This window comes from Zonotrichia albicollis, chromosome 3 (assembly GCF_047830755.1).
Source record: "Zonotrichia albicollis isolate bZonAlb1 chromosome 3, bZonAlb1.hap1, whole genome shotgun sequence".
NCBI lineage: Eukaryota > Metazoa > Chordata > Aves > Passeriformes > Passerellidae > Zonotrichia > Zonotrichia albicollis.
In genome coordinates, this window is record NC_133821.1 from 49226692 (window position 1) to 49254328 (window position 27637).

Here is a 27637-nt window from a genome sequence, read left to right on the forward strand (position 1 = left end):
CTACTTCGAATGTTTTTGTGAGAGATACCAGAGAAGTCTCCGTTATGGGTGTATCCTCATAGGGGCAATAAGTTTTTCTCTTAAGCTAATAGTCTAAAGGGATAGATTAATATCAAGGTTCATTTAAAAATTATTTCTTTTCCCTTGGAAGGTGAATAATATTTTTCCCTTACATTGCTGCAGTCCATCATAATGTTTATATTTGCATGTGTAATTTGATTATCTAGTGCTACTTCAAGCTCAGTATTACTCATTTCAGATGAGTAAAGAACAATTTGAGGTCTGGCTCTTTACACTAAATTATAAATTAAACCCATCAAATAAAATCTTTTCCCCAATAATTTTGACATTACAAATGCCATGGATATCTCTGGGGACAGGGATACTCTTAAACACCCACCTAAGTGTTCGCCGTGTGGAGGGATAGAATGTAAGAAAATATAGTGAGAAGGTAGTCTCACCCCTGAGGAGCTGCAGCTGCACTAATCACCAAAGATTAGGAACAGGCCTGCCCTTAACAGGATACAGCTGTCCAATAAGGAGATGAGTTCTACAAAAGAGTGGGTTAGCTGGGGGAGGAGATGATGGAGTTTGTTGGTTGTGCTGTGAGGAGCTGCACATGAGAAATCACAGAGAAGGTATGGAACTTTTGAAATAAGTTGACAACATTGCAGAGTCCTCATTTTACTGGCCATCTATGTGCCACAGGCTCTTCTTGTGTTTAACATTTACAAGTGACTCCAGTGAAGATCTTAGTCTTGAGAGTTTTTTTGCAAAAATGCTGACCTGCTTCTCATATTCCAAGACCAAAACTGGTTAAAGAAGAGAAATATGGGCTGTCCATGCTGTTTGTGTGTGGCTGTTACTCAGGGTCAGTGTTTTCCTGTGCAGTCAGGCAGGGATAGATTTTCATTTGCCCAGGTCTATCTCACAGCAACAGAGAAAGACCTTATAAACATGGGAAAATCTGACACAATAAAGCTAGCAAGGGAAGCTGTCCAGGCTTTTAGAACTAACTATATATGTATGCATTTAAGGAATGTCATATTATGTAGCTGAGACAAAAATCCATTGAAACATATCAGAATTGTGAAGTGAAACATTGGGTTATGGATGGATGCTGTTTCCTGAGTAAATAAACATCCTTTGTGGTTGGCTTTGGCTTATTTTATCGCTTTATTTTTCACTCTCACTATTCGGTAGGGGGTTTTGGGTTCCTTGGACTCTGCAGAGGATCAGTCATTTTCTCCCAGTGGCATTCTCAGCAGCGCATCTTCATCCTTTGTCTATTCACAGCTGACTGGGTGCACTGAAGTGTTCTTATTCTTTTTGTTTCCTAAAATCTTAGTTGTAGAGAGAAAAATCAAAAAAGAGGGCAACTAACTGGGCAGGTCCCTGTAGGGAGCTCAAGGACCTTGCTTTTGTTGAAATTGTTTGGAGCTCCACCTGGTAAGTAGCCAGATACAAGAGGTCATGGTTAGCTTTTACTGAAATGATAGAAGAGTTTTCTTGGGGCTTGTTTTGGTTTGTGTTTTGTTTCTTTTAGTACAAATCCTGACCAGAGCCAGAACCAAATAACAGTGGTGACGTTTGTTTTCCTTTTTCTCCTGTCCTGGGCATAAATTCCCAGTTCTTGTTTCCTTTTTTTTGCATTCTCTGCTTCCCTGGAGTATTGCCCTTCTGCTGCAGACAAGGCCCCAACCAGATAAGCTCTCCCCTTTGCACCTGCATTTACTCGCCTGCATTTAGGATGGAAGCAGTGAAGAGCCCTTCACAAGGGCTGTGAGGGTAGGACAGCAACTGCATCTGAACAGCCAGAGTCTCTGCACATGAAACAGAGATAATCTTCCCTGTTCCTAATAGCACCTGTCTATCCTGCAAATTAATCTCTGGGAGCTTGAAGATGGGCACCCAGAAAATGAGGTACAGGCAGTGACAGTGTATGACAAATTTAGATTAGGAGTGATCTTTCACAGCCAGAGCTGGTACTCATGTCTGATCTCATGGGCAGCAAATACTCATTGACATCAGTGGGAGCACAATGGGGGCTCGCCTTGCCCACAGTTACTGTATTAAATGACTTGTAACTCAAAAGGTCTTGGATGAAATTTATTAACCTACACCAAACACATCCGTTTACAGTGATGTTTTGCTCAAGACAAAGCCTGAAGAAGTGATAAGATAATGGAAATCAGAAGAGGCAGAAAAAAAATTAAATCTAGGTGATTTTATTGATTTTTTTAGTCTAAATACCTGTGGATAATTTTATTCGAATTCCACAGAAAAAAATCCCTCTTTGCAAAAGAAATTTCAGATCCCACAGTTTCCAGAAGAAACCATGCACTTGGAAGGTTTTATCACAGAAACTATGCTCACTGTTGAGTAAAGAGAAATTCTCCCTTATTTCTTATCATTAATACGGGTCCCTAGCTGACCTGCTGGCTTTCCTAGTAGTCTGTTGATGGTGCTAGTCAAGAGTATTCTGCAGTCTCCAGGTACGTGCCTGAACTGACATGTTTCTGAAATGGCTTCTTCAAACACTGTTCCATTGCTTTTTCAGTTTGGGAATTAAAATGGAAAGTGCATTCACTCCTTAATATAGAAAGGAAAATGGGGATTATATATTAAAATATTTAAAGTGGTTAAATTAGCAATCAGCACAAGTGAGTTTGGTCCATTTTTTAAAAGCAGCCCCCCAATAACAGGCAAATTACAGGTCATCAGACTCAGTTCCACTCTCCCTTCTCATTTTGATGAGATTTTGTGGTTCTTCCATTCATTTATGGTAATGCGTCAAATTATGCTTTAAGAAAGTTAGAAATGAAGACAAGAGATGCTGCTTGTTTGAAAGTATTTTGCATAATGCAATGACTTTTAAGTTTGGGTAATGCCAAAGATTGATAATGCGGTCTAGAAGAAAATAAAATGCTGACATCCTCCGCAAGCTTCTCATCTGTAGATAAATATCTTTGCTGCCACTGATATATGCATCTTTGTCCAGCTTTGTCCAGCTGTGTGCTGTAGTACAGAGCCATCATTTTATTCTTTAGACAGCCAAAATTCTGAATTGTATAGGCCAGCAATTTGTTATACTTAGTGGCCTGATAGAGATTTCTTAATGTTATGTGGACATACCAGAGCAAAGAGATAATGTGATAATCAAAATCAACATGTATAGGAGTACTTACCATGCAGTATTTTCCTAGCCTGAAACTACCTAATCCTTCATGCATGTATATTGGTAATAACAGAGATATGCTTACATAACTGCAAATGGAAACCCTGCAAGGACTGTACTGCACCTTGGCAAATGATGTTTTCTCCAAAACCAGTTGTTTAGAAAAATCATTAATTAATTAATTTGTCCTTCCATGAACAAAGGGCACTTCAATTATTATTTTCCCTTGTCTTTTCTGATGTTTTGTTTACAGGCCTGTTTGTTGTGATACTCATTCTTCTAACTGTATTTGTAAGTATATTACCATATCCTCTACCTGACAAGTCATTTATAACATACCATTCAGAGAAATGGTGGATAAAGGAGTCTGGGAAAGAGTGTGTTTCTCTTATTTGCTGGGCCTGCTAGTCAGGTGCCAGGACAAAAAGGGAGATTTCACTATTTACTTCCCTGGTTCTTGTCTGCTTATAGATATTCTGAAAGCACAGGCAGAAGTGTCACTGAGCCTGTGCAAAATCCTGTGGGGCACTAGGACTGAACCCATCCATCCCATGTAAAACATGGCCCCAAATGCCTGGGGTCAGCTTTTCAGGGGGGCAGGGAGCTAACAGCTCAGCAGGAACAATGGTCCATAGCAGTCTCACACTGTCCAGGTGTGGTCTGTAGGCACAAATTCTGTCACTCCCCACCCTGACCCCCCAAAACAAGAGACCCAGCTAAGTGGGTTGGGAGGCTGGTGATCAGCATCCATGGATTTTGGGTGACCAACATGCAAGCACTGCTGGTGAAAAAATGCTGCAGTATCCTGAGGTCAAGCACTGACCTAGAATGAAACTGGAATAAGCTGGAGGTCGGGATATGCCATGGTAGGAGGCCAAAGCACGTGTCATTGTTTAAAAGCAAGCATTGTTTGTGGTAGCTCATAAATATTATACTTGTCGTCTTTCCCCCTCCTGGTAGACCTAGATACTAGGCAGGTTTAACTCCATTTTAAATCTGCTATGCCTATGACTGAAATCATAATATTTATGCAGGGTAGTTTTTCAAGAAGCTTAGTGAATGTGAAAACAAGTTCCTGGGTTTTCCTCTTTCATGGAAGCAAGCTGAAGGTCAGATTTACAACATCTCAAGCTACATTCTGTGCTCATTTACACAGCTGTAATCTTGAGTTATGCCACTGAGGACAAGCAATTGCTCCAGACTTACAGGATATAACTGACAGCAGAATTTAGCTTGGGGTTGCCAAACTTGACAGAAAAGGAGCTGCAAGGGTGGAATTTGGTGCTCGTGAAGTAGCTTGTATGTATTCAAGGAATGTATGAGCCTAAAGATTTATTAGTAGTGTTTCAGAGCATTATTGAAATTAGACCTAATTATCTGTGTAATTTGCTGGAACCAGCATTTTAGCATTTTTGATCAAGTATATGCCATTAATTTAAAAAAGAGATGTACCAGGCTGCTCTCAAAAAGCAGAATTAAAAAATATAAAATTAAAAAGAAAGCCCATCATTTCTAAATAGCGTGTTTAGAAAATTTCAAAGGTTGTTGTTGGTTGAGTCCTTCTCCCCGCTTTGCATAACAGTCCATTTGCAGTCTAATTGTATGGAAAAAAGTTCATTTGTATGGAAAAAAGTCGCCCCTGAAGGTTATTCCAGCAAGCAGAGAAAAGAATTCTCTCCTTGTTCCCAGACTAGCTCTGCCATTCCTCTCCCTCTTGTCCTTGCTCCAGCCCCTTTATGCCACTTGGAAATGGTGCTGGCTGTCTCTGGATGAAGGAGCAGAAGGCAGAGCTGTGAGCAACAACCAACCTGCTCTGTTGCAATGAGGGAAGTGCAAGGCTCCTGTTCAGACCTGTACCCCATTCTCTCTGTCCAGGCATGATCCTCAGCTACTGCTTGGTTTGAAAGTATCATTTCCATGCCTAAGCCTCTGTTTCTGCTGTGGCTTCTTGCCAGCCTTCTGGTGCTCATGGTCACCTGAGATCCTGGCAAAGAGGAGTGTTCTTGTGATGAAAACAGCAGCCATGCAAAGGTGCAGTGCACGTTGCTTTTCTGCTGGTTTCTTTATGGAGAAGATCCTTTGCTAGTCTCTTTGTCATGCATTTAATAGCAACAATTGTGCTTATCTTTTTCTGAAAGTGTGCTTGGAGGATACCACCAGAGTTGTGTACAAATAGCTTGAAGCTTACATGAACACTAAAGTTGAAAGCAAGAAGAAAAAGAAAATACAGCCAGGTTATTAGCCATCATGTTTTGCCAAACCTCTGCTCAAAGAAGCCTTTGGTTTGGAACAGATGGTGAGTGGTGCTTTTTTTGTGGTGAGCACTTCTCTAGTTCAGATTTTCACTTCCTTTTTTTTCCTTTCCTTTTTTTACCTTCTTAACCCCTGCCTCCACATAGGTCTCCAGCAGCATAAAAGTTGTCAGCACGTCATTTTGGGAGGCAAGCAGTAAATGTGAAGGGGGGGATGCTCTTGTTGAAATCTTCTACACACTGGCTCAAATGGTGGAGAAGCATCAGCTCAGACTTTCCCAGTAAATGATTAACTTTTGTTTGCACAGAGGAGAGAGCCACAGTAAGAATGCAATTAATTACACTGGCAGCCCAGCCAGGCCAGCAGTCAGCAGTGCTCTCGCTCGCAGCTCCTGGCTCTGCAGGTCTGATTTGAGAGTAACTAATTAAACACAGGTGCAGGCTAGCAGACTTGTTGAATTAATGCAGTGTCTTCTTTTTGGTGTTCCCATGCATTTGTAGCTCACAAAAATAGAGCAGGCACTTGGTGCTACAAATAATAATAGAGTGCTGATGATGGAGGTAATTAATCCTTTATTACTGTGGTGTGATAGGCTGCTGCTAGGGCTGTCATTCAAGTGCTTCTTATGCAAAAACATGTCTCAGAGGTGAAAGAACATGGAGTAGGAGATAGAGGAGTGTTCTAATGGACTTGATTGTGTTATGGGCACAGATAGATCTTCAGGGTTTTGGCAAGGTTGTCAAAACCTGGTAGTCAAAACTCAAGACCAAAATTCACTGCACTATATTCTAGGTTCTACCTTTGACTCACCAGGGCACTTTTATCAGGCAGCAGCTTAAAATAAAAATTCAGTCTCATTCAAATGATACACAACCATGAAAGAGAAATGCAAGGCAAATAAGTGTAGCTCACTGTGCCCTTTCTTTTCTCTTTTATTGCTTCCTGAAGATCCTCAGTTGGCCATTGTCATTAACAGGCTACTGACTCCAGTGGGCCCTAGGTTTAACCCCAGTATTGGTCTTTGTGATGGTGCAGGGGGTGATTGTCTTGCTTTAAGGGAGACTGGCTTTGGGTGGAAGGAATGCAGATGTCCAAGGAGCTGCAAAAAGAGCAAAAACTGTTTAGAGTTATTTATTTCCAATAACAAATGCTGTTCCCCTTACTAGTTCAAATCAAGCTGCAGGACTCAAGTATCTTTTTTGGCTAAAATTAAGGGTAAACTGTGAAAATGTTATCAGACTTCTCTCTCTCTGTTGTCTTTTACTTGTTTGTAATACCCCTTCTTCCCAGACACAGGAATTTTGGGATTTTATGAGATGTCAAGAAGGAAACAACCTTCTGTGTTAGTTGCCCCAAGGAGTGCCAAACACTAAGATGCTTCAGTCTCAACAAGGGAAAACCCCAAAACACAATGTATGCGTTTACTTTAAAGACAAGGAGTGATTTCATGTTCTGGTTCTTGGTGATGAAAATGGTCCAACGCTATTAGAAATGTTTATAGTGGGAAAATAATGCCAAGTCTAATAAATGATCAGATAGGACAGACCATGTTTTATTCAGTGTGGGAACCAAACACTGCCATATTGTACAGATTTGCTGATCTGGAAGAATTGTTCTTGCCTTACAGAATGCAGCTCAAAAGCCGAGCGCATGAATATGACAGTTTTCTCTTTTTTTAATGCAGAGAGTTTTAAGACAGAAACATTGCCTGAAGAGTTTTCCAAGGGATTCTGATCAACTTACGTAAGTTCAGGAAATCAGCAACAATTTGTTGTCCTTCCATATTTTCCAGTGGCTTTTGTTTTTCTTGCATCACAATTCTTATCCCATTGGAGACAAATAGTGTTCAAGTATTTGGATGAGAACTAGTATTCTGCCACAAATTTTAATGCTAACTCCATGGTAGGTAAATAGCTGAGAGCAGTTCTTAGAGCAAGGATAGTTTCTAATTCTTTTTTTCCTCTTTGCTAGTTACTTGTGGCCCGGTGGGAAATTTACATGGTGGAGTGTTTGCCCTCACAGGGGACATAAGAGGTTTGTAAAAACACTTTTCTATGACCATGTGTATTTTTCAACAGCACGAAACATTGCTGACCTTCTCCTGGCTGTGGGTCCTGATGGGAGAGAGCTGGGGAGGGTGAGGCCCTAAGTTACTGCTCAGCTCACAGAAAACTGGAGTGTGTGTGTGCATAACCAACCATGGGTTGTGTCTGCAGCAAGCATGAATTTTTGTTTTCTGAACTCCATGCTCTGAAATTTCCAGGAGCTGCTCTTTGCTGCTGACAGTTGCTATAGGGCTGATGGCAGCAGTGAGGTGGTTTTTGTTCATGTCTTCTTGTCTTTATTAATTTCCAGTGTGTCATTTCAGCTGAAAATATGCAGTTGCTCTTAATGTTCAACAAAAAACATGGTGTTGGCTAGGTGGTTATTTATGTCACAGTAAATATTTGATGAGGAGCTGTGTTATTTTTAGCCACAATCACAACATTTTATTGAAATTTATCGGCCTAAAATGGGCATCTAACCATCTAACACATGATCGTTTGCTACCTTTACAGTTTCCTGAGGGTTTTTTCCATTTTCCTTCACAATTTGAACGGAAAAGGGGGTGATTCACAGTGTTGGTACAGATTGTTGCACACAAGCTGCCGAGTGGGGGCAAACACCAAGCCCCAAATGGCAGGAGCCATGCTGATGGGGAATGCTGCAGCCACTGGAGCAATAAACCCACGAGGGCTGTGCAAATACGTGAATGTACAAATGGATCTCAAAGCTGTGATTTCCATATTCCAGCAATCGCTGCCGTAGGAGTGCATGACTGACAGCACAAAGGACTTAGATTTACTGCAGAGAGATGTAAATTGATAAGCCAGTAGACAGCCATCATTCTTCCTTTATTCTCTCTCTGTATCCCATGTCTTTCTCTGCTGGCATAATCAAAGCTGACACAGTGCATTCTATACCAAGTTATATTTTTCGTAATTATAAGACAGTACATGAGATCTGAAGTTGTTATTCAGGAAACGGCACAAAGCTGACTGAAATACAGGTTTTCAGATTGATCCTGTGATAATATTGTTTTTCACATAGATTCTGGATACTCAGACTCTACATCTATGTCTTTAAGCTGTCTGGGTGCTTTAAGAAGGGATAAGTACAGGAGAAAAAAAAATACAGGGAGCTTTTCCTTTTGTTCAGAGGGAAAAATATACAAAGTGTGAGATACTGGCTTTCTTTCTCCTCGTCAGCAGCTGAATCTGAAGCATTTTGCCACATTGTTTCTAAAAAGGTTTGTAGGTAGCTGACTTTGGGGGAAGAGTTAGAAGAATTCGAGAAACAAATATAGAAAGATCACCCATACAGACCTAGATGAGAAGTCAGCCTTCCCCTCAGCTGACTGACTGGAGTGGCACACCTCTCATGTCTTGAGGCCAAAGAGTCTTTTACCACTGATTCATCTCATTAGGCTCAGCTGTCTCTGACTTGAATTGCAATGTTTTTAGATCTAAAAAGAACAGAGTATGAGATATAATGGAGTTGTTATAATACAGATGCATTTGGAAATCTCATTTTTTCCTTAGGTCTGAAAAAGCGTGGTAAAATCTGAACGCCAATATTGCAGCCCTTTGACCTCAAATGTGTACAGCTGAAAATTCAGATCCCATCTGGACCCAGGAAATGTGTGACTTGAAAGAAGGCAAATGAATGAAGCCTTCCATGCTCTGGAGCTCAAGCAGAGAGGTTCTGCAGATCACCTTGGAAAATCCCAGTGCTGTGAGTAATCTTCCATATAGTTTCATTTTTAAATTCTCAGGTATTTAAATTGATTTAATGAAAATAGCAAGGATAAAGGAAAAAATGATATTTGGATTTTTACTTAAAACAGATTGAAACTAGTAGAAAAAATGGGATTATCTCACTTGGTAGAGATTATTACTCTTCATTGAAAAGCTGTTTTCTCTTTCAATGTCAGACTTTTTTGCACTTTCAGAAATAAACTGAGAAGCCTATAGCTATACTTCATGGATGTTTACGTGCAGGCCTTGTCTGCTCACTGGGCTTCAGACTCTGATATCTCAAGTCTTGTTTTGCCTCACTGACCTACATGCACAATGACCATAAGGTAGAAAGCAAGGTCTTTCTCTCCTTTTCATCTTTAATGCAGGAAACTTCTCAATCCCAGTAGCTCCTCTGCTTAAATATAGTTAACAGGTAGTTTTAAACTGGCAAATTTTTTTTTTCTTGGAGCAATTAATTCAGCTGCCAGAACTGGGAGCTGCTTCTGTAGTTGATGGAAAAAGATGCTTCTGATGGGAGGTTCAGATCTTAATTGTCCTTTGGAAGCACCTGGTCCTTGATGCAGATGGTACGTGATTTCAGCATCTCAATTTTAAGTGCTTCTAATTAAGCAGGATGGATCTAGAGCTCTTCATGCTGCTGGAAACTTGCTGGGGACATGTGAGGAAAAGCATTGCTGGCCATGCACTCCTGTCAAAAGGCAGTTCCTTGTCTTAGGGCAACTCAGGGAATTACAAAAGAGGAAAGAAGTCCAAATATTTTTGACTCTAGCTAGTGAATAAGATAGCTTATTCTAACTGTTAATAACTTAAGTGAGAGTGGTTGTCTGAAGTCTCCTAAAGATGAACCCCAGGTTACTCCCATCAGTCTGACTACTGTTTAAACCTTTCACTTGCATGTATTGATTGATGCATTATTGCTCATGGCAGGAAGGACTTTTCACCAGAAGCCATCTTCTGGGAGGGTTATAAGGAGTATATTGGAAAAGAATTGAAATTTCTCTGTAACTTGTGCAGTGGACACATAGCTCTGTAAGAGCTGCCAATTGGACACTGCCAAATGATTTTACATAGGTCACTGAAAAAATCTTTGGAGTAGCTATGCCAAATTGCTACAAGCACAGATTAGTTTCAAACATAGAAAGAATAAATGCAAAATCTTATTACTAATTTCCTAGGCCATCCAATTCACAGGCATCTATACTAAAAATGTTTTTACTGGAATATTTTCTTAACAGGGTCATTATGTCTCCTTCAAGGTAATTCTTAAAGAAAGGGTTTGCTTCTCCTCACTTTTTCATGTCTGTGTCTCTGGCAGGAGTAGGCCTTTGGGAGCATCTTAGGAGTGCAAGTGTAAGAAACCAGAATGCCTGCTGCATGTTTGTTGCTGCATATTCCTTCAGAACTTGCTTTTGAAATGCATATTGGTTACAAAATAAACCCGAATGAGCCATTATACTCTGGTGTGTAATTATGTATTTAGGACACATACTACACACAACTTTAAAAGAAATCTGTATGGAAACAAATTGCATTACATTTGCAAATAGCTGAAGGTAGTTGAGCAGCAACACCTCAAGCCTTTCAAAATACTGAAGTAATTTACACCATTTTCTAAAGTAATTATCTCCCTAGCATCAGATTCCTGTTGCTTCAATGCCTTTGCTGCAGAGGAGCTGCAGAGGTCTCAGTATAGCATAAAAGACCTGGTCTTGGCTGTCTAACAGCCAAGTTAGTCTAACACTAAATCTTGATATAGATTTAGTGCCTCTGCTGATGTACCATGGCAGAGCAGGACTGCTGGCCCTCGGGAGGGAACGCTACTTGGGCTTAACACTGCATGCTGAGAGTGGACACATGTGCCAAGCAGAGAGGCACCCCTGGGGCAAGGGTGAACCCCAGCTTCCTGTCTCCCCAAAGTTCAGTGAGGAGCAGAGATTTAAGTCTTGGTTGAACAATTCTGTGATTTAGTGGAGTGATGAATTTACTTTTGTGGCCAGCCTTGAGGATGGGGAACCCTCTGGCTTATTTCAGGGTTTTGAACAGCCACTAGAGCAAGACAGTGCATCTCCCCATCTTTGACAGTGCTGTACCACTTATTTTTCCTCTTTAACTGGTGCTTGGCAAAGTACCTGCCTCTCAGGGGGCCAATCCTTGGAAATAGCCGTGTGGAACAGAAATGGCAGCAGGCACCCGTGAGGAAGCTGTGTGCCTGCCTGGGCCGATGATATGGAACAGCATCAAGTGTGCTTCCCTGCCTTGAGACAGCAGCTCCAGCATTAAATCTACAGAATGCCTTTCTGTGCACACTGCAGCTGGAAATGTTAAGAGTCACGCTTATTAGCACTGGCACATATAAGGCAGAGCTGCAGTAAATGAGTTAAGCGTCCTGAGGATTTGAGGACTAGGGTGTTGCTTTTCCTTTTCTGGAGCTGAGCACTCGAGAGACTTTCATTAAACCTGGGACTTGGCAGATCCTCATGCTGATTCTGCCACTTATTTGTTGTTCGGCCTGGGGCTAGTCACTTTAACCTCTTGCCGCCCTAATTTCCCCATCTGGAAAATTATATTTACTTACCTCTCCTGGGGATTGCCCGGGACTTAATGAATGCCCGTGAGGGATTCGAAGATCCTCAGATCTGAGATGATACAGGACTGCAAAAGATTCACTGCATGTGCAAGGAGGAGGGGATGTGTGCCCAGGCAGGAGAGCCTGCCTGCACTCCTGGCCCGGAACCAAGCCTGAAAATCTAATCAGCAGGGGAGGATCTACTCCCTGTTTTAGATTAAACCCCCTTCCTTGTGGCCTTTTCAGATTTGCTGGTTGAAGGAGGAGGCAAGTGAGTGAATGGGGAGGAGGGCAGCTGAGGTTAACTGCTTTCCCCTGTTGGTCCCCTGGATCTTTTTGTCAGTGCAATAACAGCTGGATCTCCCAGGAAGGTAATGATCTTCCTGCGTACTCCATCTTGCTGCAGGCTATTAGAGAAGCCAGGCAACCCTGTTGCTGCCCATTTCTTTAGCAGGAAAAAATGAACCTCTGACCAAAAAAAAAAAAGGTCCTCCATATAATTAAGCAGCATTAGAATGAGGCCTGTGCCTTTGCTGATGAACTTCAGTGAAAGCAGATGGTCACAATGGTATTAAAAACTAAAGACTTCAGTCAAGCTTTTAATTGAAAACAATTGGACCCTGCTGGATGGTAATTACCTTGGCTGCTTGCAAATAATATCACAGCACTGCTACCTATGAAGGAAGAATGAAGACTGAGTTAATAAGATCTGCTTAATCTGCATACAATAAACAAGGAGCATCCAAAACTATTTTCTCTGGTAGCTTCTTCCCTGCAAGAGGCTTTTAAGTGCTTAGCAGTGTGAAAAGGAACACGGAGTGGTAGAAATTGAAACGTGTGAAATGTTTGCTGGGTCTATAAAATAACTTGAAGACCCCATCTTCCCTCATCTCCCTCCTTTTCTTAACAGCTGAAATTCCAGATGCATCTGAGAAAAACAACAAAATATAATAAAGTGGAAAAGCCCTAGATTACCCAGCATTCCTCCTCTTCTGAATGGCAACAGTAATGAGAGGCTGTGTTTATCTTGTTTTATCCACTTCTTCCCTTGCCTGATCGACTGGAAGGCTGGGGCCTTCTCAACACCCAGAGTGTTTTTCACCGTGGTCTTAATTGGATTTTAACGATCATTAACTTAGTATGCCTCAGTGTCTAACAAAGCCAACATAGTATGTGGCATATTTTGCCCCCCTGACCATTTTCTCATTTCTCTGCATAGTGCTGGGATCAGATGAGAGTTAGAGGGCTAGACCACCTAAAAGGGTCCTGAGTCCTGATGTGCTACACATTTGTTGACACAACGTGACATTAATACAGCTTTACGATGTCTTCCCTGCTGTGAAAAGGGACCTGTGTGGTTGTGGGTGTGCAGGTGGAAAAAACAGTCCCAGTGTTGCCTCTTTTAAACACAGGTCCTAGATGTGTATAGAATGAATCAAATCTTGTCACCTTCCATGTAAACACTATTTTTCATGTGGCTGCTCTCTTGGGTGTCACTTTTTGTTCCCCTGTGAGCAGGTAAGATGCCTTGCTGCCCCAGCAGACCTCAGACTGCAATTTTGCAAAATTAATGAGTAGCTGTGAACTGCTAGTAAAAGTGATGCAATGATTTTCCATAACATATCATTTTAGAAGCAGTGACTTGAACTGCTTTTTCTTTTCCTATCCAAATATTTGTCTTTTCAAGGCACCAGCCAAGAGTTTGTCTTGTCTTGTCTGGCAGTATGATGAAATGAACTTTTCCAGTGTGTTTTGTCTGGATTTGATGATTTTATGCCTGGAGTTCAACTTTCATTCACTTAATGCACCAGGATTAAACAGAGAGTGAGGTCCTGAACCGTGGAAGTCAGAAGTTGTTTTCACAGTGTCTTTGGTATGATTTTGCTAATTTCTATGCAACCAAAATATGCTTAAAGCTTTATTGCTGTAATGCCTTGGAAATTGCTTGCTGACCCAGTCACAAGATACGGGTGTGTTCCACAGAATCATTAAAACTGATGGTTTTAGCTCCTGCACTGCCATCTAAGTTGAGGCATTCCCATTTGTGCTTAGGGCTTACCCTTGGTCTTTCCTCTGCTGCTGGACAGCTGGAGAACAGATCTGCAGCTGATGGGATGTCCTGCTCTGTCTCCTGGCTCTTCTGTTCAAGCTGGTGGCAGGGTCTGAGCAGAATTTTGCTCACAATATTGTCCCTTGTCCTTTATCAAAGAATTTGGGACAAATTTGAAAGATCTTTCAAAAGTGTCTTATGCTAGTGGGTGTGGTGATTTTATCAATTTTACCTACTTTTAACTCTACAGAGTTTTACTTTCAACTCTACAGAGTACAATCTCTCTGTAATTACTGTTTGCAGCTTAAGGGAGCTGGTGTGGACAATACTATTTTAAAGGCATAAGCTCTATTGATCTAAAGTGTTCTGAGCGATAAACAGCTGCTCAGGTTGATTAAAGCTGAAGGGAAGCTGAAGCATTTAATCAATCTCCAAAGCTGCTCCAAGTATATTACAAAGCAATTGTGATTATTGCTATTATATGACAAGCTATATCATAATAAAGAAAGAGGGATCATTTTTCTTGGAAGCATTTAGAGGTGTTGTGGTGCCTCTTCTCAGCCTGCCTCATGCTGTCACCTCTGAAGCTTGGCTAAGTGACAGAGCATGCCACTCAAGACTAATCTTGAAGGGAAAATACAAGAGCAGGGCCTTTCAGCTCCCCAGAGCCTTCTCTTCCCTGTGTCTATCTGTGGCGGACAACAAGTGCTTGGGGAAGAAAAACAAGAAAGAAGGCAAGTGTACAGTACTGCTGGCCACATTGTAACTGCCTCTGATCCTGCATCCTGCTTGGCTTGGGATCTTCTGGACTGTGGGATATGTTTGTGCCTGTCTAAAAGTCCTGAAGGCATCTTTCCTTTATTGCTTTTTTTAATCACTTCTTGAGCCTTTCTTTGGACAGCCTTAGGCTTCACACCATCCCACGGTGGTGCATCACACAGTGTTCTGACGTGGTTTTGTAAAATGGTACTTTTTTCTCTTTTTCAACTTTCAGCCTGATGTTTTCTGTTAGTGCCTTCTTACTCTTGTGTTAAGAAAAGCAATGGATAGTAGTTATCTGTTAACCTTTTCTATTTCATAGACACAGAGCTCTGTCTTATCCGGTTCTGTTGTCTCCCTCTTTTCCAAGGCCGACATAGTCTCCTTTTATTGGAAGGTGACTTATTCCTCTCACGTCTGCATCTGCTGCTCTTCTCATTTTGCTGCATGCTCTTCAAAAGGGTGTAACCAGAATTTCATATGTTAAGTTGTGGGTTTTTCTAAGGTTATTACTTCTTTCTTTTTCAGGTGCTCTGTGATCTGTACTTATTACATAAAACATACACGTCATGCAATATTGAGGACGTGGATATAAGATTTCTGAAAACTAACGTGCAACGTGAAATAATCTTAGGTTTAAGATCCATCTTATGTTGCCTTTAGAATGTAAAAATGGATAGTATATGAACAGAATAGGACTCTTCCCCATAGAAAATATAATATGAAAACAAATAAATAGATAAATTTACCTATTAATTTGTCTATTTATTTATTAATCTTAATAAACTTATTAAACTTTGTCCTTGCTGTAATTGCAACAAAGAAATCATAGCCTTTGTAAATGCTATCCTTTCCAGGCTAAAGTACTAACTTCTCCAGAGGGTGTCTTGTGTCAGTCCTCTCACTGCGTTCTTTAATCTTTCTCCACCAAAACCAGTCAAATTGTCTCAAAACCAGGAAGGCCATGCTGTCTGAAGGGACCTGTGAAGATTTGTTGTTGGGAGCCTCTGCTTTTGCTGAAAGCACCCCATACAGGCAAGCCAGACCCCCTTGGCTTAGCAGGCAGACACAAGATGTCTCTTCTTCTGTTTCTTTATTATGATATCTCTTTTGAAACTTTGAAACATTTGAAGCCACTCATGACCTTCATGTGAAACCTTATGCATGGTCCTGGTGTGCTGGAGGCTGAGCCTGGTGCAGTTATCTTTGTTGCATAAGATTTTTATTGCAACAACTGTTAAACCTTCTTTATGGTGGTTTCACATGAGAGTCACAAGTCTTCTGGGAAACTTCTCCTGAGTTTCACTTTATAGTGGTATGAGAGTCTTGTGAGTCTTGTGAATGTAGGTTTTTAGGTGAGAGTTTAGACCAGTAAATAAAATTTTAATTGGGAGATCTTGAGGCCCTCTGTGGATGGATTGTTTGCCCTGTGAGAGGAGGTGTTGGGTGCTGGGCCTGTTCAGCTGGGGGAAGAGAGAGCTGCAGGTGAGCCTAAGAGCAGCTCAGGTCCTTGGCTTAGCTTGGCTAGGACCAGTTCCAGTGTGATGAATGGGTTGGACAGCTGGAACTACAGACTGAGCTGTCAGAGGTATCCCACTGGAAAGTGGGCCATAGCAATCTATTGGCAGTAGCCCTCCTTTCCTCAGGATTAAATTTGAGGAGCATTTCCTTTGCTCTCCTGTGTTAATTTAGTGGTGCCAGCATGGTACAGCTACATGGCAAATCAACAGGGAACCAGTTCAAGTTAAAGATAATCCTTCTTTTTTGTTCAGTTGTTTTAACCAGTTTTAAAATTGATTCCTCCCACAGCTCCATGAAAACTCATCTTTGTGCCACTGAGGCACAGGGCAACAGTAGGAACAGCCTTCAGGGAATGCTTCACCTGGCACTGGGTTCCAAAGAGGCATTTTTCAGACTGTGGCTTTACAGGCAGTTTTTAAGAGCCTCCTGGAAATATCTCCCAATCCCATGGCTCCACACATTGCCAGCTGAAGATGACCGCTTGTGAAACTGGACTTCAAGCCAAGTCTGTGGCAAAAATAGACTGCAAAAACAATGAATCACAGCTCAGCACTGCTGCACAATACTACACTAATGCTGTTCTGCCATTTTTTTGGGCTGCAATCTCACCATCTGTTAATTGGCCCCATGGCACATTGCTGCGGGGTGCTGAGATTCATTGCAGGCCTACAGGATGATTGGTGTCTCCTGAGCCGCTCAGGACGGGGCCTCTCTGCTTTTCAGGTCCTGCTGCTGTTTACATCAAGTGCCCTGAGACTGGGTATCCCAGCTGCCATCCTCCACCTGACTGCCTCAGCCTCATTGCTATTTTATGACCAGAGATTGTGTCTGAGCAGAAGGATGTGAGTGCATTGCTTGCCTTCGAGAAAATCAGTTTGTGCCAAGGAGGACAGGATTTTTAGACACTGCAACTGTCAGTTAACATCACCTGGAAACCAAGTGTGATGCTTTGAGTGGGGTGGGGCTGATCTTGCACCCCAGCACTCAGCCTTGGCATTGCTTCCACCAGGATCAGAATAATTCCTGGCCAAGCTAAGACCCGTTTCTGTTTATGTTCCTTTCTAAAACTTTCTAAAACTAAACTCTTTTTTCTCCACTGCACATATTTTCACATTTGTGCTAATGAAAGTGCTGGATTGTTCTAGGGGATCACATGGAAAATATCTGTGAGCTTTGGCCATCTCTCTGAAACACTACAGTCGATTTGGTGTTTGCTTTGGCATGTTGCTGTGAAAGATTGTAGAGTGCTTGTGTTTATAGGCATACAGGGAAAGCGGGCTCCTGCTCATTGTGCCTTTGTGAGGCTGCCAGACTGTCTGGCCCCATCTATTCTACTGTAAGTGAAAAGAGCCTCGCGAGTGCTCGCTGCGTGCTTGGACCAGGCTCTGCTAGGTACTATGCTTGCTTGGAGGCCATTCTGTCAGCTTGAAAAATATCTTTCTGCCTGAATAGTGTTTACTCCCTGTTGTTACAAGTAACGTGTAAGATTGCTTGTCAGTGAAGAAAATTTTCCTTCTCCCCTTTGTTTCTTCTGTGTACTGGGCAGCTTTGCATGTAGTGCATTTTGGTGGCCCTCCTGTAGCAGGCAGCCAGCTGTCCTTTGAGAGCAAGAGAGGATTTTCATACAGAATAATGTGTGAAAATTGGTGTTATGATGCAGCCCTGGTTGAAAAATTTGGACTGTGCCCTTGAGGAAGGACTTTCCTCGTGTAGCCCGCTGCCTTCTAAAGGAAGATAAGACACAGATTTTCAGGTGGAAGGCTTTTCTGTCCAAGTGAGATTTCTCTGCTTAGTGTAGAGAGTTATTGCCCAGCTGAAAGCTCCTACAGCACCCTTTGAGAAGATGAAGGATGACTCCAGCAACTCCTCTATTAATTTTCCTGTCTACAACAAAGCTTGTTCTAAAATTTAATGATATCTGTGAGCTCCTGCTGAAAAGTCATGGGCTGCAGGACCTGGAATTGACTAGTAATTATAAAGTGCTTTGATATTAAACTTGGAGTCTGAATAGCAGTTTGCAGAATTCAGATCTCCTTTCCTTTTTTATGTGACAACAAATATTTATCTCAGATTTCCTTCTCTGGAAGGAACATGTGGAAAACAAATGTGCATTGATGGGAATTGCTAGGTACCTGGCCCCAACCTGTAGCCTAGCAATCATTAAGTCCTCTCTGTAACTGCACTGAGTATTTGGAGGAAGAAGCAAATACTGCTGCAATGGATGATTGCAACTAAACTGCAAACACACCTGCCCACTGCTTCCCGGAGAGCTCTGTCAGCTTTTGTTTCAAGCAGTGGCTCTGTTAATTTCAGCAGGGGAGGTACAGTAGCTGATGCTTAACAATTAATATTTTTTGTTTTCTTTCAACTGTCACGCTTTGCCAGCCAGTTCTGCTTTACAAAATCTGTAAGTAGGGAAGATAGGTGTTTTCTTTTGTACAATGGACATCAAGGAATTAAAGGATTCAGGAATTAATGAATAATGCAGGCTGTTTTTACAACAAATATTCACTCTGCTACGTACACACTGATACTGGGCTCAGACATTTTGGTATCAGCAACAGAGCCAAACCCCTAGGAGCAAAAGGTAAATACACTTTTATTCAGTGTCAGCCACCAATCTCTTTCCAACTTTCAGGACTTACTTTTGTCAATGAGGGACTTCTGCTTGAGAATCTGGCCTGTTAGCTTGCAGTGAAAATAGATAGGACCAGGCACGTTGTCTGCACAAAGCTCCCCTGTGAGACTCTGTGCAGCGCAGCCTGCTCCTCCTCCTGCTGCTCTTCATGTTGCTCCTGTGAATCAACAGTGCTGCATGTGCTCAGGCCAATAGACTCAGACACTTGGCTTCTCACTAAAGCAGCTGAACTACCTGAGGCAGGAATAGCAGGAGCCTTCTCAAGAAAACCAGTCAGTGACCTTCTCTGTCTTGGCCTGATGGTTTGGAGGGATATTCATGACATTGTGGAGATTGAAGAAAGCCTAGGAATTTGCAGTTGCCCGGTAGCCTATGTCAGATTCTCTTAGTCCTGCCAGTGTGAGACCTTTCAGGAGGGATTTTCCCTGGTGTAACTTTTTAGTTTTTTGGTTGCGGGGTTTGCCTGATATTTGAAAATACTGAAAGCAAACTCTAAGAAGGCTTGCTTTGCCAAGAAAGCACCTTACCAAAGCTCTGCCTAGTACAAACAGATCAATCCTCCAGCTCAAGGGCTGTTTCATACTCTGTGCCTCAAAGCATTGACCACCCTAACATCAACAGCCAGCAGGCCTCTAGATTTCACTAGTACCAGGATTAAACATTTGTTTCCACTTCTCAAACCACTGTGTCTGAGGGTTCGAAACACTGCTGTGCCTGCTTGCATGCCCCCTGCCAGGGCATGGGCACATGCTTCTGCAAAACCTGTCAGAGGTAAGCTGCTGCTGAGAGCTACACAGCACCGAGTGCAGCCCTGTGCATTTGAGGAGATAAATTAATCCAGAGGAAGAGGCGTCTCCTGTGCTGCTGCTATTTCAATGGGAAAGAGGAACCCTGAAATGCTCTGTTCTACTTCAGTAGCTCTAAGAGGAGCCTTTCTCCAGAGGTCTCTGGCACCCAGACTAACTGAAATAACTCCAAAGGGCTCTTCTAAACCTAATTCTTCCCCCACGTTTTCAGGGTTTTTTTCTTTTTTTTCCCTTCTGTCTACACCCTCTCTTGAACAAAAAGCTTTAAAACTCTTTTTTTAGAAAGGATTCAAATGTGATTTGGATGAAGTTAATGTGAAGTCAAGGTTGATTGCTCATCCCCCTGAAACCACCAGCAGTGACTGAGTGCCCGTGAGTGTGAGAAGGGAGCTCAAACATAGCTGGGAAACTTGTGAGCAAGCTGAACAAAGGGTGGGCTGGAGGCTGGGGATCTCTGCTCCCCCTCCCCCGTGTGACTTTCTCAGCTCACGCTGAACCCTTTGATCACTGTCCAGCACGGGGTTGTGTGGCAGCCTGGGCTGGGGCCAGCAATGTATACATGGGTGGAGGCTGCTGTAATCTTCACATGCCCTTGATCCACCCTGTACCCTTATTTCCACAAACACTGTCGCGTATCACAGTGGGGTGCATCACTGCCTGTGCTCCTTCAGCTAAAACACGGGACTGCCCCTGCCAAGCACAGCTCCCTTTTCCAGAAATCTCTCTGATAGCAACAATTTGAAAAGTGCGCTTGTGTTTTGTAACCATGACTCTATTTTTGCCAAGCACATTTGTATTTGAGACTGAAATACAATGCTGTGAGTACAGTAGTGCTATTCAGCACACAGAGTTCGTGTCTTTCAGAAGTGGCTGCTCTGGGAGAGCTGCACAGGCGAGCATGGCTACCTTGGGAAGGTGCTGCTCATGAAGAGAGCACTGCCAGAATCTTTCCTCTGGAAGTACATTCTCCAGACCACCTGCTTTAGGGCAGTATTTTAGCTCCATATTGCTCTAATAAGGATTTTAGTACTGCGCTCAGTGGCAATTAAGAACTCTTGAGTCCAAGATAAGTTCTTACAGATGTGCTACCATTATCATTCATACTTAAACATTGACATAGTAACCTGCAAAATGAGCTGAAACTCTTGAAGAAAAAGGCTAATTTTCTCTAAGGTAGAGTGGATGGGAATCAGTGATGGAGATGCAAGCTGTGGTCCCCTGTGCTTTTCAGTTGTATTTGTTTGTGGCCATTCACCATCAGAAAGTGGAAAGAGGGACCTGGTTTCTCCTGTCTGGCTCTGCCACTGTGTCTTTGGGTAAGTTGCCCTCAGCACAGTGGTACAAGTAGACTTTAGGTGTTTGAAGAGCACCAGCAACATGTGGCATGCCAGATTTTAAAATAAACTCTGTTTTCTATTAAAACCTACCACAAAACAGATATGGATTCCACTCCTCTGCATTATTTCCTATTTATTTTGGGATGGCCAGAGGACCCTAAAGGAATTGAACCATTCCCTAGCAAGATCTCTTTGGCTAATTCCTGCAGTATGTATGGCCCTCTTGTAATGTGACACCAGTTTTTCCCAGATGGTAGATCCACTGCTCCTAGAAGGTCGCACTAAGGATGTTGCAACCCTGCAATTACTTTTCTAGTGCAAATGCTGAAACTGGTTGAAGAATATTGGGAAATCTAGCTCGTCTCTCTTCAGCTCTCCCCTCCCCCCAAATCACTTCAAAGGTCAATGAAATGCAGTTTTGCTCAGACAGAGGAGAAACCTTGTTGTGGCGTCTCCTCATTCCTCCACATTTCAGCACAACAGGACCAAACCAATACACAGGCAATTGCATGGAGCATGAGACTGTGAAACTGCCATGAGCCTGCCAGTTGTGCAGCTCAGAGTCCATGTGGAGCCACGAAGAGGGGTCAGGATGTGTAGGGGCAATTGCCCAGGGCTTGGGCATGAGTAGTGGGCATGTTGTGTGATGGTGATGCAGAAAAGCAGGTCTGACTTGGGGACCCGTGGGACTCCTGCCCCTCCTGTCCACTGCTCACAGGGAAGCTGTAGCCAAGTGAGCTCAGCGCCTGCTATGGGACAGGAGGGGGTGCTGCTCTGCTGTTTCAGAGCATCCCCTATCCTGCTACTCTGGTGTAGTTACTGAGGTAAAAATCCTGTCTTGTAGACAGAGTATTTGCTGCTCAACCAGGGAATCATCGATCCCTTTGTATCGGGTAGAAGATGCAGCTGAAGAAGCCTGGGGTACCTTTATGCCTACTTGCTTATTACTGTATCCACACTGGGAACTGTGGTGCTGCATTAGGACAGAGGACAAATTCCCAGGGCTGCTTCCCTCTACTGTGCCTTGGAGGTTGATGTCACCCCAGGAGCAGCTCCCAGATTGCTCTGCAGCATCCATAAGCCCCAAAGATCTGGATGAGGATGTGGCCCTTACCCTGGGCCTGGACTGCAAGTCAGCCCTGAGGTGAGATGCAGTGATGAGCAAGGATTGAGGGAAAAATGAATCTGGTTTAGGAAAGCTACCTGTCTTTAAGAATATTTTGAATGTTCTCATTTTTTATGCAGTATTTTAGAACGTTTCAGCTGCTCCCATTTGGAATTCAATTCCTCTCCCTTTTAATCAATAGCAGGCCTTAACAAAACAATATCTCACAGGAGACACAAGCACACGGTGCTGAACAAAGCAAAAGAGCCACTGGCTTACAGCAACAATTGCTGCTACACAATGGGTTTTCAAAGCTCAGTATATATTTTGTCCCTACTGGGAAAACTATAACAAGACTGAATTAGTGGCTAGGCTTGCCAAAGGGAGAAATTAAAGCGTGATGACTTGTCGGACACCTTGAAGTACCTTTATTTATTTTGGGGGAGAGGGCAGCATGGGGAAATAAGACGCCTATTAGGGAAAATTATTTTCTGTGGCTTTCCAAAGTGTACAGCAGATTGGCACACCTAAGGGCTTAATCCAGGTCAGGGATCGGGAGTACCTTCTGGTGGTTCTTGAGAGGAGCTGACAAATGTGGGGATGCTGCCCACAGATCTGGGGATGGGCAGGGATGGGTGTAGGAGTGTGGCTTTCAAGGACAGAATGGTCTGGGAGTCCCTTCTCCTTGCCAGGGGAGGCTTGGGGTTGGTTTGCAGGTGGCTGTTTGGTGAGGCAGAGAGAAGAGGGAGATACTATGTGAGAGCAAAGCAAATTCCCTTCCCTGTACGTGGCCGGTCACCCCTGAGCTTGCAAACTTGGCTTCTCATCTGTGGATCTTGACAGCTCCTTGCTCTGGCACTAATGGGTTTCAAGAGCTCCCAGTGAGCTGTAATCACCTTGGTTCAGGGCTCAGCTTGCACCTTTACAAGCACCTTCACCCCTTGCTGTTAACCTGTGGTCTCCTCTATTCGGCAGCTGAGCTTGTAAATTCATGTAACCAAATAGCTGTGCTGTTAACTGCCTGCACGAAAGTGAACAACACATCCATCTTCCAGTGCCCAGCCAGCAGCCTAATGACACTGCTCACCGTGCTTGTGGGCAGCCTTTCAGACATAACTAACTCTGGCACTGTAAAAACAATTGTTTCAGTGCTCACACAGGCCACATGGCTCCTCTGGGCAGAGGAGGGAGGTTGTACAGGCAGAAGGCTTCCCACGGACTGTCCCTGTGCACCAGTGCCCTGTGCCATCGTCATCACATTCCACGGTCTGATGGCTGGCTGGGGAGAGCTTCACCCTGCTGGTAAATTGTGCCTCACACCCAGAGCAGCAGCCTGCTTGCAGTGGTTTTATTTTCGATTGTGATTGATGTTTGACTAGTCTTTTTTAAAAGGCAGGCCTCAGTTTTGCTGTCTGTAACCTGAGTGCAATTCTCTAAAGTAAAGTGCCAGCAGGAGAACAGCTGCTAATGAAACACTGAATGGTGCTGGGGTTTTCTGCCCTCTCTGCCTCTTGCTGAAGTCTGTGGCTTGAATCCTCCAGTCTTGAGATTGATCTTGTCACGAAGATTGTCTGAATGCAGCCCTGGCTTCTTATGAGCAAGTGTGGGGGAGGCTGGGCTGCAAGTTCACCCTTGGCTAGAGACCCCACAGAGGAGCTCAGCTGGAGTCACCACTGAGGAGACTAGGTGTGGCTGCTTCCATGGATGCTCGTGTCACTAGTGGTTATTGGAGGAGAAACAGCGCAGCTTTCTGTCTGCAAGTACCTGAGACCTGCCATCAGCAGCGATCTGATATGTTACCTTCCTCGCCCCAAAGCAATCACGAGCAATCAAAGTTGGGAGCACACAAGCTGACAGGGGTTGAATGGTCATTGCTTTTCTTTATTTGTTGCCTCCTTACCTGGTGCAACAGGCACTACAAGAGAATTTCTTCATTACCTGGGTTCTGTTCTGGGCAGCACATATGCACTGCCAATGGGCACTGTGAACGCGTAGTTATTGCACTTTGGCTTGGGAAAAGCCATGGTGCAGTTGTATTGTTAAGGAAACAGTCTTGGAGGAAGGGAGAGAAGGAGTCTGGTCTCCACTCCAAAGGCTGTTTGTTGTCTTAAACATTGCTGGATCTAACCTCGGGGGAGGTGGAGGGTTAATTTGAGCTGACTTTGAAAACAAATTTGAGCAGTGCACAGCAAGATCTCAGGGAAGCAATGTTTATAATCTGTATCCTGCTTCAAATTGTATCGGCACCACGCTTCTGCCCCACTGCCAAAATTAGCTGCAGTCACCAGGAAGCAGCTGGTGTCCCAAGCATGAGACCTTGCACTCAGCCCTCGTTGGGTAGCTTTTATACAGTTATGAGGATGGAGTTTTTCCTGGCGATTGAGCATCACCTACTCTTTGCCTTTGCAGCAGCAGCAGGAAACTTCTCATTTGTGGAGGCTGATACAGTGCTCCTAATCATGCATAGTTCCTGCTGATTTTAGCAGGAGAATTGTTTTACAGTGCATAGTTGAAACGGGTTCCTCGAGAAGTGGTCTGTCTTCTGTCCTCTCTGAAGGAGGGCGGGGAGTGCATTGCTCTGCCAGCTGTCTGCCTGTGCGTCATTAGAAGCGTAAGGGTTATGATACGCAGTCCCTAAATTTAAACAACAATATTAGGGATTTTGTCAAGCTAGATACTATTGAATCCACAGTGCTTGTCGATTAGCTTTGCCATCCATTAAATCCAGGGTGCTTTCAGCTTTTAATTCACTCTGCATAAATTAGTGCTCTCCTTTCCTTCATCATCTTGAAAATGAATAGCTGCTTCTCCCTCCAGTCTGGACTATGGAATATTTGAAAAGTGGCAGTACATTAATTTCTGCCCCAGCGGAGCTTTGCAGGAGAAACAGCTCTTTAGGTTGTTCTGTGGCCACAATAGAGAGCTAGTGTCAGAGCTTTTTGTAATTATTTGAAATATTGAGTACTGCAAACAAACAGAAACAAAGGAAAATAATTGGGGAGGGAAGGAATTCCTCTGCTCTCTCTCTGCTGTTGCAGGTTTTACTCTGACAGGCCAGCTTTGCATTCCCTAAGGTAGAAACTTTTATCCTGTCTTTGTGACTGTTTTACTTCCCTTTTCTCCTGGGGGAGGGGGAAATGAATAATTTCTACCTTCCTCCTGTTTCTTCACCTTCATCAGGAAAGAGGAGATGGACAATGCCAGGACCCTGCTCATTCGTTACTCAAAATAAGTTTTCTTTGTCATCACCAAAAAACTGAAGAGGGAAATGTTGTCAGGCACTTAATATTCACTCATCTTGTCAATCCAACTCTTTAATTGCTTTTGTTATTTAGTGGCATGATGGTCTTTGGTTTTTTATTTACCAGCTGTTTAATTTATATCTATCCCCATCAGGGTGCTAAAAGATCCAATCTTAGAGCTCTTTTGCAGGATTTGTCTAACCACTCTCTAAATTATTTAACATGGCTCTGAATTGTTTGGAGATTTTTTTTTTCCTTTTAAGCACTATGATTTGATTCAAAACATCTGTGAATCTTTGATTCAAAAAATCACAAATGACCTTACATCTGGGCAACAGCTCAACTCTGTCGTGAATCTGGGTAGGGTCAAGTGTGTGAGCTGTTTGAAAAACCTAAAATTCCTGACATGTTGAAATTCTTTTCCTGCTTGTTTGTTGACAGAAGATGGGCAGGGAAGGCAAGGCAAGGCAAAGCCAGATCAAGATGCTGTGCCGCAGGGCCAGAAGTGAGTAGAACATCTTGTTACGGAAATAGCCACAAAAATGCTCCTCCCTGAATTAGGAAAGCAGCTATTTAAAGCATAAAGGATCAATTGCCAGTCCTCTTTGCTGCTGTTGTCATTTGGATGTGGCATGTGCAAATAATATTTCCTCATGAAAGAAAACTTCCAGCAATGACAGCGCTGTTGTGGTGTATCCTATCCCAAAGGGGAGAAATCAGCTCATCCATAGAAATGGCGTCTCCCTCTGAAAAGAATCCCCAGGATCTGGGTTTTGTTTTTCCTCTAAGGCTTTAGGCAAGTGGATTTTGATTCACCAATGACGTCAAGGTAGTGCAATTTTTAAGATGCGTTTGGACATTGGAATTATATAGGACAGTGCTCTTGCTAAAGTAAAAATGCATGGAGAAAATGAACAAACCTATGTGACGTAGAGCAAAGCCCACTTTTCCCTAAGATATGCATAAATAAAACTGGCAGTATATGCTTTTGAAAGAGCTTGCTTTACCTTTAATGATGTCAGTGAGCAAAAATCCTTTTATTCTTGGCAAATCTTTCAAAAAACTGGAATTGTCAAACATAGATTTTTTCCAGGGAGGTGAACCCATGCTTGGCTTAAGCACCCTCAAACTTTCCTCTAGTTGAGATTCCATCTGTATCCCTGCTCTACAGCTCAGGCCTTCTGCTGTTTGTTATTGTTTGCATTACTTCAGGGCCCACTTAGAGATTGTACAAAATGTTCTTTTAAAAAAAATAAATATTAGAGTGTCCGTACAGCATTTGAGAGAAACACACTCCTTTTGTAAGGTGCTGCCATCTGATCATTGCAGAAGTACAGAAGAGAAATATTGGGAGCATGCAGGGTGCTGAGGATTTGGGGATAAATGTTTTCAAGCTGTTAGGGTCTAGGAGTCATCCTCATTTCCATGTAAGCCCCTGTACCAAGTGAAGGAAGAGCATGAAACCTTTCAGGAGAATTTATATGTCCTATGTAAGCGAACTTTAAGAACTCACTGGGTGCAGGGATTGGAAGAGATTTAGACCACCTGAGCCTGGATTTTAGAGGATCCCTTCCTGTTCTAGCAAGTCCTAGCTGACAAAGAATTGTTGAGCAACCCTGTTGCTTAGTCCTGAGGGCTGTGAAGATACACCAGAGTTGGCGGAGATGCCAGAGATACAGATCATCCTCTTGTCTCTCCTATCTTTATCTCCTTTTCTCCAAACTCCTTGTTTTATTTTTATTGGGATTTTCTTTGGATTAACCCTATTAAACGCATCACTAGCACTGAAATTTGCCGATGCAAATAAACCCATCTGTTTTATTAACTAACTGCAGTCTCTGGAGTGTTTCTCACTGGCTGAGACATGAGCAGCCCTTTCTGCTGTCTCCAGCACTGTGTGTCAGCCCGGGGAACAATGGGAGGGAACCCAGGAGGTCGCTGGCAGGAAGTGCTGCTTCCCCTGGATAATTAACCGGCTGGGAGACTGAGGAATGAAGATAGCACATAAGACACACACAGTACAAACTGCTGAAACAATAAACAAACAAACCAACGACCATCACTTCCTTTTCTTATATTGTTAAGGCTGCTTCCTTAACTCAGGTTGCCCCAAACCCACCCCTCAAAAAGCAGCCTTTTAGGCCCATAAATTCTTAACCTCTTCACTGCCAGTTCTTGCTGAAGGCACAAATCCATTTTTGCCAAGGTGATGGCCAGCACAAGGTCTCCTGGTTTCTCCTTGAGGCTTGCTGGATAAACTGGAGATTCTTGTTTCTGAGAGTGATAAAGGCACTTTTGCAAAAAAATTCAATGAAGAGATACTTAGCTTGGCCATAAGGCTGCATGGTTGCAACACCCTGGTACCAGGGCTTCTCCCCCTGT

At 43.1% G+C, this 27637-nt stretch overlaps 1 long non-coding RNA gene across 2 annotated transcripts; it reads left to right on the top strand.

Moving 5' to 3' along the window:
* Positions 1-606: 606 nt before the first annotated feature.
* Positions 607-27637, top strand: LOC102073467 (uncharacterized). 2 transcript variants are annotated; one of them, XR_012579543.1, is made up of 4 exons: positions 607-7174; positions 7403-7465; positions 9013-9205; positions 16416-27637. It is a non-coding gene; the product is annotated as an uncharacterized LOC102073467 (long non-coding RNA). The 2 variants fall into 2 exon arrangements; XR_012579542.1 differs by lacking the exon at positions 16416-27637 and having other exon boundaries at positions 9013-9995.